A 15372-nucleotide genomic window follows, 5' to 3' on the forward strand; every position below is an offset into this window, starting at 1 on the left:
ATTAGAATATTATTACAAACAAGGCCCTTAGAACACAAACTACTCCCAGCTGTAAAACAAAAGCTCCAGCCTTGAGAGAGCTTAAAAAGAAATTGAATGGTGTGAGAGGTTATGATTTTGGGATCCCCTCAACGAAGCTGCACAGAAAGAGCATGTCAAACTGAACATATTGGTGGTGGTCCCATTGTCCTAGGACCATCACAGGCTGAGTTATGGGCTTAAATGTGTTGTAAAAGGAATGCCCTGCAAAGTTTCCAGAGTGCAGTGAATACTGTGGTATCGTTTTTTTCACTGTGCCGAAGAGCCCAATTGAGGGTTTCTGTTGTGTTTCCTTCTATTTCAAAGTCGCCAGTTTGTGTATTTTTCAACTTCTAAACTTGGGAAGAATTTTTGAATGGGGCTGCAAATTTAACCAGTGCTCATGGAAAGTGCTCTAATCTTCCAGTCGAGTTTGCACTATATAAATAAAGAAAAACGAGTCACCCTCCAGCTTGGATTCTTTGTCGGGTGCAGACACTGCAAATAAACAGCGATATACCAGAGGAAGAAACAACATACTGCCCTGAGCGTGCTAAGCAGAGGCAAAAGAAAAAAGTAGTGCACCAACACTAAGGTAGATGGCCAATCGCACAATAATCCAAGGCGGTAACAAAACAGCCTCAAGGCGGGACAAACCTAAAGCATATACCTAAGAAACCAAAGGAATTTCGAAAGGCAGGCCAAGGAACGAATGAAAATGATGGCCATGTGATGAGCATGGTAAAAGGCCATAGCAATAGATTACAGCATTCCGACAGACAGCGCATGCGCACTGCCTAGGCTTGATCTAAAGAAAAACTAAGATTCTAGTCCTCACTATAAGACAGTAAGAACGCTCTCACAGAAAGGTGTACCTACAATCTAATGTGATTCACACTAGTACTTGTACTTCCTTGTCAGGTGACCTGAAAAATAAAATAGCTATACAACATTAAACATAAGTGGACTATCCTATGTAGGGTCACAAGAGGTGTCCTCATGCACACCCTTGGTGAATTAGATGATGTGCTAAAAAAAAAAATCACACTAGACTCAAACTATCACATCTATGAATTAAGGTCACACAGACAAAATCATGGATTGAGAAAAGACAAACATACAGAGCAAGAATCTTACCCTCTTGTGGGAAGGAAAGGGACCCCTGGGTTATCATAGACAACACAGCTCCTGTAAATCTGGCAGTGAGATCAGAACACAAATTTATGTAAAGGCTGGTGTAAAGGTCTGTATGCATGTAGATACCAGATGGGGGCACATACTGTAGAGGGCAAAGACATAGGTACAAGCAACCACAGTAAAAATACAACACCCGTATCCGCAGTCAATTTTAACTCTCACTTTTTCCAATGTTTCACTTCACTATATACCCGGACCCATTTAGCACCCCCAGTATTATCTTTACACCCCTCAAAAAAGATCTCTGGCAAACAGCCCCCTTGCGGGCCTGTCAGGCATTGCAGCACCAGCTCAACGAGGAGCAGGCCCGATGATGAAGCATGGCACCTATGGGTGGGTGAGGGCACATGCTCCTAATAAGTAAATGCTTTAGATGACCATATCCTTACTCTCATTTGGAATTCAGGATTAGACATCACAGAACAGTGTACCTGTATTTATTTACTGACAATTACTGCAACCAGCGTCATCAATCTCTATTCCTCATTTGCATCATTGTTTACAGGAGCAGCAACCAGGCAGTCAAGAGATAATTGCTCATGTTGAGCTACTGTGCAGCTGGTGACACATTGAAATGGATTTGGTTTCACTAGCATCACAGCAATCAAAATATAAAACTCTATCATCCCCCTCCACTAGAAACGTAAGCACGCCTGTGCTAGTTATCCTTAAGCTCTGCTTCACTGGAATACCAAGATGACTCAATGTCACCAGGATGACTCAATGTCACCAATATGACTCAATGGCACCAGGGACTCCATATCAGAAGGACACAATATTGTAGTCCTGAGATGTCCTTTTACAAATCTTCATAATGTGCTTGCCTAATATTCATGATGAGAATTAAGACTACAGCTCTCAGAATGAATCAAGCTGTTATATAGAACCCCTAAAGCATGAACATTGTGACCTGGTGTCATGGATCTGTTGAAGAAAACTGAGTCTCACATTCTGATTGAGTATGTAAAATGTTCATTGCAAAACAAAATCAACACTCTATCAGTCACAGAAAATTCTGACAAGGAGATCGCCTCAAATCAGCAGAGGCGACAAGCATCCGTACAGAAGGCAGGACCCAAACAAGCATCCCTAGGGAAGGCAGGACCCAATACCCTGCTATACCCTGTTTCTAGTATTGATCGCATGGTTAAATTTTCATCATGAATGCAGGCATGTGTTTTATCTGAGAATTAGCAGATGGCCTTCATGAATAGCAAAAAATGTAAACAATTTTGGATGAGCAAACCTGTTCGGAAATTTCGTGTCCAGGAACCAATGCCTCTTAGCATCAGCAACATCACCCTGTAGGCAGAGTTAGCATGACTAAGACAACATCGCTGTTGAGAGGAATTGTTTCAATGTGCTAAACTAAGCAGATGCTTTTTAATTGCACAGTCATCTGTTCCCATTAACCTGGCACCAAATATCAACCTAACAAGACATTTGGAAAACACATACGACTCATTCATTCAATATGTAAGAGTGGGTTCAACCTGTGAAAACAAACTGGACTTTTGGGACACTGCTGCGAAATGGTGTCTTACCCTCTGTAATGCTCTGTGTAAAATGATTGTGTACTGTAACCTCCAGTGCCCACCTTTTTTACAAACATTATGTACAGCAGAGTTAAGAGGTTCTGATCAATTTGTACATTGAATGTGTGAACACACGTGTGCAGGCTGAGCGAGGAAAGGTCTCACCCAACCTGGTATCTGTGCACAAGCAGCACTGCAGCAGGTGGGACTAGTCTAAACTCTTCAGTTAGGGACTGGAGTTGGGCACTAGAAGGAGCTACTTGTTAATTAAGGGGAGAGATGCTCCCAGGAAGGGCCAAGTTTACCAGTCTCTGCTTCCCAGCGGCGGAACCATTTGAACAGCTTAGGAGGAAAGAGGTAGGCTTGGCAAGAAAAAGACAGGCTCAGACAATTATGTGCATTACTTTTGGTTTGAGTTACCATTTACAATGCTACAAAAATCAAGTTCGTAGACTTTGGGGAATTTCTCTGAGGATGGCAACACAGCTCCCTGACTCTGCCAGGTTCAGTGATGAACAGCCTCACGGGGGACCCTACAAAAGGGGGTCTTCTGCACTTCTTCTGGACTGGTGCTGTTGTGGTGCCTCAAGGAGAAGACCTTACAAACTCTTGTAGAAGTGCAGGGTCTGGGCAGCTTCTGGGTGACATGGGACTGCAGGCAAGGAGAGGGTGCTGCAAGGAAGACCCCATGTCAAGACATTACCAGTTATGGGCATGAGAGCAAGCAATGCCCCTTACAATTAGGATAGCACTTTTTTTTCAGACAGTACAGCTCGGAAATATATCGGAAATAGTGATCAAGGTATGCCTTTTCTGTTTCCGAGCAGTGCTGTCAGAAAATAAAGTGCTAACTCAGAGAAATATTGGGCTAAATAAATTTACTTTATCCCTTGGGCTCATAAAAACAGCTCTGTGTTAAACCAGCAAAGATCATCATGACCAGGGGCGGCTCCTCCATTAGGGCGGAGAAGCGCCCCCCTTCCCTCACCCCTCCCACACCCCCAGCAGCGGCATCTGCAAAAACTTTACAAGAAAATTATGATAATAAACTGTGTTTTTTATCGTTTTCTTGTAAAAGGGCAGGGGTGACGAGCAGTGAGGGGGAGTGCTGTGCGCATTTTTGTTTGACCAGCAGTCTCGGGCCGGCCAAACACACATATGTGCAGTGTGCTCTCTCCAGCCCAGCACTGTGTTGCCGGGCTAGAGAAAGCAGGCACAGGCTCCCAGGCTGCCTGGGAGCATCCTGGCTGAGTGCTCCCAGCCAATCCTAACGCAGCTCTGAGCAGCGTCAGGATTGGCCACAGGGCAGGCTGGGAACCTATGTCTCCCTGCAGCAGAGGAGACGGCGGAGCGGAGAGGCGTGCAGGTAAGTTTTTTTTCTTTAATCAATTTAATGTTTATTTCTCCCCGCGTGCCACTCCGCCCCTTCCACTCGCTGCGTCTGATCATGAAACGACCCATGTTGTTCATAATTTATCAAAATGAAGGTATCTAAGTGCATTATAGACACACCCTGTGGCCCCATGTTCCTAAAAATGCACAAAATCAATATTTAGGTGCAGAGATGGGAAATAGCCTTTAAATAAGGTTTTATGATGGATATGGGGTTTTGGATGGTAATGGAATTTTTGGGGTTTAGGGTTGGTATAGGTTTTTGGTTGGTAAGGGAATTTTTAAGGTATAGAGTGGGTATAGGTTTTGGGTGGTAAGGGGATTTTAGGGTTTAGGGTGGGTATAGGTTTTTGGGTGGTGAGGGAATTTTAAGGGTTTAGAGTGGGTGTATGTTTTTGGGTGTTAAGGGAATTTTTAGGGTTTAGGGTGTGTGGTTTTTTTTGGGAGGTTAGGGCCATTTTAGGGTTTAGGGTGGGTTTGGGTTTTTGGGTAGTAAGGGAAATTTACATGTTAGGGTGGGTGTGTGTTTTTGGCTGGTAAGAGAATTTTGGGGGTTTAAGGTGGGTATAGGTTTTTGGGTGGTGAGGGGATTTTTAGGGCTTAGGGTGTGTATAGGTTTTTGTGTTGTAAGGGAATTTTTAGGTTTTAGGGTGGTTATGGGTTTTTGGGTGGTAAGGGAACTTGTAGGTTTTAGTGTGGTTATGGGTGTTTGGGTGGTTAGGGAACGTTTAGGTTCTATGGTTGATATGGCTTTTTGGCTGGTTAGGGAACTTTTAGGTTTTATGGTGGTTATGGGTAGTAAGGGAATTTTTAGGGTTTAAGTGGATATAGGTTTATGAGTGGTAAGGGGATTTTTTAGGGTTTAGGGTGGGTATGGGTTTTTGGGTGATAAGGGGATTTTTAGGTTTTAGGGTCGGTATAGGTTTTTGGGTGGTAAGAGATGTTTTAGGGCAACGGTACTCAAAGTACGGCCCGCGGGCCGCCAGCGGCCCCACGGACCTAGCTTGGCGGCCCGCGAGACGCACACCAAACGCCACATCATAATGGCAGCAGTATGTAAACATAGAGGAGGGCCCCGGGAGCATGCTCCCGCGGCCCTCCTCTATGTTTACATACGGCGGCCATTGTTTATGGCATTGCCCTGACGATCCTGGAAGCCAAAGCCCCATAAAAGTCAGCGCTTGCAGCTAACTTTTATGGGGCTTTGGTCGTCTGCTTCGTGTCACCGGCTCCACGTCTGCTGCCCGCCTGCCTGCCTGCTGTTCCACATTTGTGGCATCTTTACAGTGCTTTGAGTCAGGTAAGGCTCTTTGGTTATTTATTTATTTGTTTTTAATGTAGTGTGTGTTACTGGGGTAGGCGTGAGAGCAGATTGCGCTGTGTGTGTGCGCTGGGTGTGTGTGCTACTGGGGTAGGGGTGAGAGCAGATGGCGCTGTGTGTGTGCGCGCTGTGTGTGTTACTGGGGTAGGGGTGAGAGCAGATGGCGCTGTGTGTGTGCGCGCTGTGTGTGTTACTGGGGTAGGGGTGAGAGCAGATGGCGCTGTGTGTGTGCGCTGTGTGTGTGTGTTACTGGGGTGGGGTGAGAGCAGATGGCGCTGTGTGCAGATGGCGCAGTGTGTGTTACTGGGGTAGGGGTGAGAGCAGATGGCACTGTGTGTGTTACTGGGGTAGGGATGAGAGCAGATGGCGCTGTGTGTGTTACTGGGGTAGGGGTGGGAGCAGATGGCGCTGTGTGCAGATGGCGCAGTGTGTGTTACTGGGGTAGGGGTGAGAGCAGATGGCGCTGTGTGCAGATGGCGCAGTGTGTGTTACTGGGATAGGGGTGAGAGCAGATGGCGCTGTGTGCAGATGGTGCAGTTTGTGTTACTGGGGTAGGGGTGAGAGCAGATGGCGCTGTGTGTGTTACTGGGGTAGGGGTGAGAGCAGATGGCGCTGTGTGTGTTACTGGGGTAGGGGTGGGAGCAGATGGCGCTGTGTGCAGATGGCGCAGTGTGTGTTACTGGGGTAGGGGTGAGAGCAGATGGCGCTGTGTGCAGATGGCGCTGTGTGTGTTACTGGGGTAGGGGTGGGAGCAGATGGCGCTGTGTGCAGATGGCGCAGTGTGTGTTACTGGGGTAGGGGTGAGAGCAGATGGCGCTGTGTGCAGATGGCGCTGTGTGTGTTACTGGGGTAGGGGTGGGAGCAGATGGCGCTGTGTGCAGATGGCGCAGTGTGTGTTACTGGGGTAGGGGTGAGAGCAGATGGCGCTGTGTGTGTTACTGGGGTAGGGGTGGGAGCAGATGGCGCTGTGTGCAGATGGCGCAGTGTGTGTTACTGGGGTAGGGGTGAGAGCAGATGGCGCTGTGTGTGTTACTGGGGTAGGGGTGGGAGCAGATGGCGCTGTGTGCAGATGGCGCAGTGTGTGTTACTGGGGTAGGGGTGAGAGCAGATGGCGCTGTGTGTTTGCGCGCTGTGTGTGTTACTGGGGTAGGGGTGAGAGCAGATGGCGCCGTATGTGTGCGCGCTGTGTGTGTTACTGGGGTAGGGGTGAGAGCAGATGGCGCTGTATGTGTGCGCGCTGTGTGTGTTACTGGGGTAGGGGCATTGTTTTGAAAAAGGGGGTGGGGTGGTTGTTCCCCCTCTAAGCCCCGCCCCCTCTAAGCCCCGCCCCCCGCTGTCACTTCAGTGCGGCCCTCGGCCGCAAACCATACTGCAATTTTGGCCCCCGAGAAAAAGTTTGTGAGTACCCATGTTTTAGGGCTTGGGGTGGGTACAGGTTTGTGGTGGTAAGTGAACTTTTAGCTTTTAGGGTGGTCATGGGTTCCTGAGCGTGGTAATGGAATTTTGGGATGGGGAGCATTTTTTTCAGGGTTCAGGGGTTATTGGTTAAGAGGTGTTTCTGCGAATATATATATGTATATTTATATAAATATGTATCTATAATGTTGAAATATATATATATATATATATATATGTATATATATATATATATATATATATATATATATATATATATATATCTTTAAAACAGATGTCTTTCCACAAAAATATAAGTATTTTACAATAAAAATAAACCAAATATATATATTGGGTTTATGCTTACTTTTTAAATACTTACTTTTCGTGGTAAAAGCTTTCGCTCTAAAGGCATATTTGTTGTAAAAACCTTCTGTTGTAAAGGCATTTTCGTTACAACACTAGCGTTATAACGCCACTTGTGCTAATGGCATTCGTTATTCCGTCATACACCTGCAGAGATGGGGTCAGAAACGCTTCTGCATGATCTGTACTAGGAAAAGCGTAGGCTCACAGCCTATGTAGGTCCTGTACTAATATCTGCTACAACTGCTTTCTTTTTGTGGGACAGGGCACCTAAACTGCACACAAATGTTTATTTAGGAGTAGGCCTGCACCCCACCAGAGTAAACAACGGTACTGCCCCCACCACTTTGCGCTCACACAAAATACGTCTGCGTGAACACAGCTCGCTTAAGGGACAGGTAACCCAAACTGTGGTGCAATGCAGTCACTACACCCCCTGCAGCCTTGCAGCGCGGATATAAAACCCCACCCCCAGGAGTCTCGTTCGTCATTCGGTGCATCTCAAGGGCCCCTGTGTGTGCAGTCACCCGGGGCAGGTGCAGGCCTGTCCTTGGGCTGTAATGAGACACATTAGTTCTGCCCCGGTAGCTTCAAAGAGCCATTAAATCACAAATCACCTTTCCAAGAATAGTCTACGATTCTGAGAATCCTCCTAGCAGATGGACCTACCAATGACAGCACAGCTTGGAAACAGTGAGCGAGGCTTCCTCTTTCTGTTTCTGAGATGGGCTGCCTGAAATGAAAGCACTAACTGAGAGAAATGTCACTGAATTCCCTTTACTCACTGAAAGAGCACAAATGCAAGCGCGTGGCTCTGTGCAGAGCCTTCAAAGTCCATCATGATATGGCCCCTCGTTGTAAGTGATACCTTCAGGGGGTTTACAAGCCTTTCCTATCCAAACAGGCGCAGTGTGCAACTAGAGGAAAGACAAGACAAGGGCCTGGTGTTTACGATGTAAGCACACCACCTCTGTGTTCCTAGCTCTACATCTGTGTATGTTATGTACTTTGTAAACTACACCTGCTTCGGATAAGGGAAGTATAGTTCATTTAATCTAAGGAAACAGGTTTTATTACACTTAAAAATGCGTTCCCTTAATTTCTAGTTCCCTTTTACGCCACCAATAAGTACACTGAGGTCATTCATGATCTTTTCCACACTGTGTAGCAGTTACATCAGGGCCTTTCACATACAACCGAGGATTCGCAGACATTTCACCGCAGGACAGGGACACACTCTGGTCACCAGTTTCTGACCCGTAGTAATTGCCTTTTTTTTTTTTACTTTTAGGGGGGTGCCCCCTCGCATCCCTGCCGCACTGCACATAGGCACTTCACCACCTACAACTGCAGCGCTTTTTAATTAAACGCCCCAGTGTTAGCGGCGCAATGTCCGTCTTCATGTTTACCGTGGGCCGCAGTCCGCAAGCCGAAACCTAGGTGTGCCGAAAAGAGAAGAAATGCATCGACAAATGTTGGCGAACTTAACCTAGGGTCAGGCCCACTACAACAAAGCCACTGAAGACGGCTGTCTTATGGTGCCACCACAGAGATTGGCAACAGGGCACCAGATTTCGACAAATGGTCTAAATAAGGCCTGTTGCGAGAAGAGAGCGCCTAAAAGCGAAGCGTATTTTACCTGGAGCTCCAAGTGTCCGTGCACACGGGCTACGGTACACCGCAGTAGGTGCGCACCCACTTCCATAGAATTTCACAGACCACCGACTCTGACACGCCTACAACAATGTACACCTAGCAGTGCTTAAATTATGCACACACATGAAAATTGCACATTCATATGTCACTAATTTATGACAAGTAAACGCCTCTGCAAACACCAGCTGTAGCCTTTTGCAAATACAGTGTATCATAAGAAAGCACTCACCGGTGCGGGTTAAAGTGCACGAGGACAATGTTGTATGGCAATGCAGCTGTGAGGGTCGGAACCGGCCAGAAGGAAAGCCCGGTGAGACCCCACTATCCACAGCCCCACCTGAAAGAGTGGTGAGCGAAACATACGTCATGGGCCTGGGCCGGGTAGACAGAGACTCAAGGTCTGTGAAAAAGCCAAGGCAGAACAAGCATTTGCAATGCAATCGGTCTCGCGTGCGTGAAAGTTAGAGCTCCTGGCGTTGAAATTGACGATGTGCACACCACACTAACAGATTTACCAAAACCACGCATTTCCATTTATCAGCTGCACAAGTGTGAAACCGGCCATCAAGCACAAGGATTTAACAGCGCGCCACTGCTTTTGTAATTCTTGTTGCCACAACCAATATGTAAATGAGTCACCCTGTACTACTTTGGAAATAGTCGAAGGAGGGGGCTCAGATTTCTCGAGCATTTAAGGACTTCCTTCATCCCGAGCCGCAGTCAATGGGGAGGGGTCTCAGATGTACCTGGCCTTGCACAAGACAATCAGACGGGTTATTTCAAGGACAAACACTGACCAAGCTCAGATGTGGTCAGACAAAGTATTTTCCGCCTCGAGAAAGGACACCAGGTTGTGGTTTTGGCAGCTCGGTCTGAAGTCGAGACAGCTCCTGCACACTGTACTGAGGAGGCCTAAGCTAGCATCCGACAGCCCCTCAATGAGTATATTTGGAGGGGGAGGGGTGCGAACGAGATGCAATCCAGGCAGATATGCAGCAGTTTAAGCAGCGGATCAATGCACCGATCTCTGATCAATATACAAGAAGGATTCATATACAAGTGTAAGTAAACCTGCCCTTAGAAAACCAGATTTAAAAGCTGGTGCATTTCGCAGAGGTCTCTGCCACCACAATGCCAGCTTACAATATTAACAAGAAGCAGTAGCCACCAGGTGGAGGAGGGAGGCTGGGCTGTTAGACGCTGTAACAGGAGGAATTGTGATGTAGAGCGATGGCCAACAATATTGTTCTCTTAGTGAAATCGCTTGGGAGGGAACTAAGAACACAAAGGGAGGGACATTTAGAAAAATGCACAAATGAAAAGGAAGCATTTAAGACAAGCACAACAAAGAAAGCATGGCAAGAGTGGGTGTGGTTAAAACCCAAAGATTCAATACAACATGTCTTGCAGACAGCACTGTGCGCTGCCTATGCTCAACTTAAAAAACAATGCAGAGGGCTGAGAAACAACACCAAAAGAAACAAGACAGTGGCACCGACAGATCAGGTTCGCTGTCGCCCGAAACTGACAAGGGCCAACACTGGAATTAAGAACATAGTACAATGTGGTCGCTCAGTGACGAGAGTGATTGCATATAACCTATTTGTAAGCACAATCAGCTCACCACAGAAGACATGGTCTATGTCTAGCAAGACCTTGCCACAAAATCAACAGCACATGCGATAAACTGCACCTCAACTCATTACCACATGGTAGCCTGGGAACAGCTGGTCTTAAGTGAAAGGAGTGAAACATGACATAAAGGAACGCTATCACCAATTGCCACACATATGACGGGATTTCAGAGGACATTCGCCCTAAGCCAGTCATAGGACCACAGAAAACATCCCCCCCGGGGAAGGCTTCCCACTACTTGAACACTCAGCAGAAGGCCACATCATGCTAGATATCCAAATTAATCAGAAACAAACCAACAAAAAACTAGGACACATGACCATACTACTCCAAACTTAGATGCACAGTACTAAGAGAAGGTACTAAAGTACAAGCCCCTGAAGTGGCAATGAAGAAAGAAGTCCCTAATTAAGGAGAATCTACTGACACTACTGCAAGACATTCTCAAGGAATGACAGGCTGAAATGAAAGAAAAACAAGAAGAGGTCCAGAAGACTTTAAAGGAGAAAGTGACAGCATTAAGATGCAACAAAGTGAGGCAACGAGTCATGGAGGCAGAGGAGAAGGCTATGGACCTACTCACGATGAGACACGATACATGCATGAAGAAAGGAGACTTAGACAACTAGATACAAACCCTCCTTCTGAAAGGTGAGTATTTAGCGAACAGAGCAAGAAGAGACAACGTATGACTTAGAAATTTCTCAGAGGAAGATAAAGGAGAAGATATCACACAGTACACAAAGTTGATCTTTACCCAAAACTGAACATGAAGGAAGGAAAGGAAGTGAATATTTAAAGGGTGTGCAGAGTTGGAAACAGACCAACAATGTAGACATCCTGCTGGAAAGTATGAACCTACCACTCGCACTAAGGCCACTAACCAAATATAGGTTCAGTAAAGGACTCAGTAAATTAGCCCCTTGCTAAACCCTTGGTAGCTGTAACCGAGCAGGCAGGCCTAACGTAGGAGACAAGAGTGTAAAGCATTCAAAAACAGCAATACAGTAAATAAGTGAGACACAACACACAATAAAAATCCCACACCAATTTATAAAAATAGGTTTTATTTTTATGAGTACATAGACACAAGAACTACAAAAATCCAATGTAGGGAATTATATATGAATTTTAAAAGAATAAACACTTTTTAGTGCTTAGAAACACAAAGTGCAACTTTACAAAAATTCTCCAAACTTCAGGAGGTGTTTCCTGAAGTCCTCCTTGCAGGTACAAAAGGTCCAAAACACAAATCCAAAGGTCTGGAATCTCCTGGTTGGTCCTTGGATTCGGAGATATGATTTTTTTTAAAGAATAAAAACTTCCCAGTGCTTAGAAACACAAAGCGCCAACTTTACCAAAATTCTCCAAACTTAACCAATCTTCAGGAGGTGTTTCCTGAAGTCCTCCTTGCAGATACAGAGGGTCCAAAACACAAATCCAAGGGTCTAGAATCTCCTGGATGGTCCTTGGAAAATTGGACCACAATTCCCACAATGCACCTGGCCAAATCCTTAAAAGTCCACTGGATGCACTCCAGGCTGGGGACTTTTGCTTGGGATGATGCAGGTGAAGCTCTGTTAACCTGTAGCTGCAGGGAGTCCACTCCTGACTCCTTTTTGAAGCAATACACCGTCCCAAGGGCTGTAGTACCAGATTGTGCAGTAGGCACAGTTCACTCAGAAGTGCCAGCCAAGGTTGCAGATCCAGATTCCAGTAGGGCAATCCTTCTTTCTCTTGTAGTTTTAGGCAGCAGATCTGAGAGGCTATGCACCTCTCACATATTTATTCCCAGCTCCTGGGCACCAGGAAGGGGGGCACCCAACCAAGAGAATGCAGATAGACGCCCAGATGCATGACCACTTCCTCCAAAGTGTGGCATATTCCTGTCCCAGAAAGCACCATTCTTCCAAAATCTATGATGTCTGAAATTAGGAGCTGACTAAAACATCCTCCAGTGTGGCTCATTTCCATAGCGCTCCTCCTAACCTCTGCAAATTCCTTCCTTGAGCCTGGTATCTAGCTGAGGGGTCCAGAAGGTGGGGTTAGGTGATCTGGCATTCCCTCCTGTCTTGCTCTCCTTTGAGGCTGTAAGTTTTATTTCCCATCCCCCCTGCTCTGGCATGCCTGTGTAGCCCCCGAGCTGCCCTTCATCAGTTCTCCCCTGGACAGCCACTTATTACTTATTCAAGCAGCTCTGCTAATCCTGTTAGCACTGACCAATCAGAGGGGACCTTCAGAAGGCTGGATTTTGCCTTACAGAAAGAACAGCCTTATAACTTATTTTCTGTACAAGCTGTGATAAAGTCACCAATGTCAAATTGCTGGGTTTATCAAAACAAATCTTTTAAGTCCTTGAATGACTTTTCTGTGCTTTTCCTTACCATTATTACCATGAAATACAATATAGCAATGATAGTCTATGAAGGCCAGTATCTATAATGGGGGTGGGGGGAATGAAATGATCAGTTTTTCCCTAACCAGGGTTTATAAAACATCTTTTATAAGGCCCCTGCTTATAGTTACATGACACCCGCCCGGGACACCTAGGGAAGACCCTGGGGGTACCTAATATGTTAAAATAAGGTAGATCATCACAGCACCAAAGTCGAACTGGGACACCATTTCCATTTAAATGCAGTCTGCATTTAAAAATGACAGAAAACCTCCAGCAGTGCCCACATGCAAAGGGAAGCAATTCTGCTGGGCTTCTACTTCCATGCCCTATTATGTACTAGGGTCTTATAGGTAGTTGGCACCCCTTGCACATTTTTTTACTAGGGACTTATAGGGGCTGTCATGCAAATGGTAGGAATTTAACTAAAGACAGGCTGCAAGGCAGGCCTGCATTTAAAAGGGCAGGAAGCACACAGCAGTGCACACATGCAAATGCAGAATTCTGCTGGGCCTCTAATCTCCATCCCCTACTATACACTAGGGGCTTACAGGCAGATTGTACACACTTGCCCTATTATGTACTAGGGGCTTACAGGGTGTGTCAGGACAGCTGGAAGGGTACTCTAAGACCTAGAGTACTCTACTACATGTGTGTGTTTTAACATAGCACTGGCCTGTGTCTGGCTAACAGAGCCCAGGGCACAGTCAGTCAGTTATCATCAGCATCAGCGAGCAACAAACAAAACGGGGATGAACAGGGAAAAAATATGGCTTTGCAACACATCCCAAATGAGGGGAAGGTGGGAAGTGCAGACAAAGATCTCAGTGTACAGGATACTCACCTTGAAAGAGGGAAACCATGAGGGAAACCACATAGCACTCTGTGGCAGACAGCATCCTTTCCTATGGCCAACCCACCCCAAACATGAACCACTGACCAGCACTTAGCCACTGCATAACAGTCTTTTTGTTAACTAACATTTGTGTTTAAGGAGAACTTCACCTTCATCAGCCTCTAAAATGCACCTGACAACAGACAAGCTGGCCTTGAGCAGAATGAGCCATAAACAGAGAAAGCAACATAACTATATGTGGAAGGTCTGTAGTTACAGTTCAAGAACTACATTTTGATTTGTTTATTTTTTATATTATTACTGGGGACAGCAGTTGAGGAGATAATTCTTATAAGATGCAACTAATAGGGCAGACGTTCTACAAACTTTGCACAACTACAAGGACTACAGTGACGCACCACACACTATGGGCAAAACTCTGAGGGAGACTCTGAAACCAAAAAGAACACAAAACAAGATCAAACATAAGAGAACTCCAGTGAAGATGAAACTAGTGGCTAAGATACAAATGATGGAGACAAGTGCAACTGAACTAGACAAGTGGCTTATCTTAGTAAAGGAACAAACATATGGGGTCAATTGAATGCCTTTTTAGTGAAAAGAGCAGACAGGGCCCTATGTCTTTACATAGGAAGATACACAAATATGCTAACCAAACTCACACCATCCTGGAGGGGGCCCTCTGAGTTGTGCTGCTCCGGATGCATCAGTTAATTTTGTGACCACAGGATGCACAAAAAGCAGGAAATGGTAGTGGAGAAAACCAGGACAAAGTAGAGGTGTAAACGCAAATGCTAAAGGCCTGCTGACATCTGGAACGATTAGTGTCCCGCCTTAACCTGCACTGCGTAATAATGATGCATCACACAAGGACAAATTCAATACTGTTAATGGTGCCAAAAAGAGAAACTGGAACATTTTATAGTATTAATGAGTTCACTACCCAAATAATTTACACCATTTCAGTCCCTTTTAAGGATCAATAAACTCTGTCTTCTTTGAAAAAATATTAAAACAAAGTTCAGCCATGGAACTATTGTAAATTCGACATACTGAGTGAAGCTCCAGCTATATATATATCTTTTCCTCCACATGGCTGACCTACACTGAAAGATCCATCCTATTCGGTTTTGCCAAATGTCTTTAACATGAACTTGTGGACAGTTACCATTTAACTATTTCTACATTCTGAAGCTTGGCTCCAGTACTGTTTCTGAAACCTTGTGAACAGTTTATCACAATGACTGTCTTCAGCTGGCTGGTAAAATGGGATATTGCCACCAGTATCTCAGGGCCAGAATTTTACTAGGATTAGCCATTGTTAAACCTATCCCTTTCCGCAGGGTCAAGCCCAAATGTTTTGCTTTCACCCCCTCTGTTTTCTGAACCTGAAAAGCCTGTCCTAGATAGGACATTGAGGCCCGTATGAAGTTTTAAGCTGCCAATTTGACTTGGGTAAATAACCCTGTTGCCAAATCTAAAACTCCCTTTTTATTACATATAAGTAACCTTAAGGTAGGCCCTAGATAGTGCACAGGGCAAGGTACATTGTAATTAAAAAGTCGGACATGTATGTTTAAGTTTTACATGTCTTGGTAGTTAAAAA

This window comes from Pleurodeles waltl, chromosome 5, assembly GCF_031143425.1.
Source record: "Pleurodeles waltl isolate 20211129_DDA chromosome 5, aPleWal1.hap1.20221129, whole genome shotgun sequence".
Taxonomy (NCBI): domain Eukaryota; kingdom Metazoa; phylum Chordata; class Amphibia; order Caudata; family Salamandridae; genus Pleurodeles; species Pleurodeles waltl.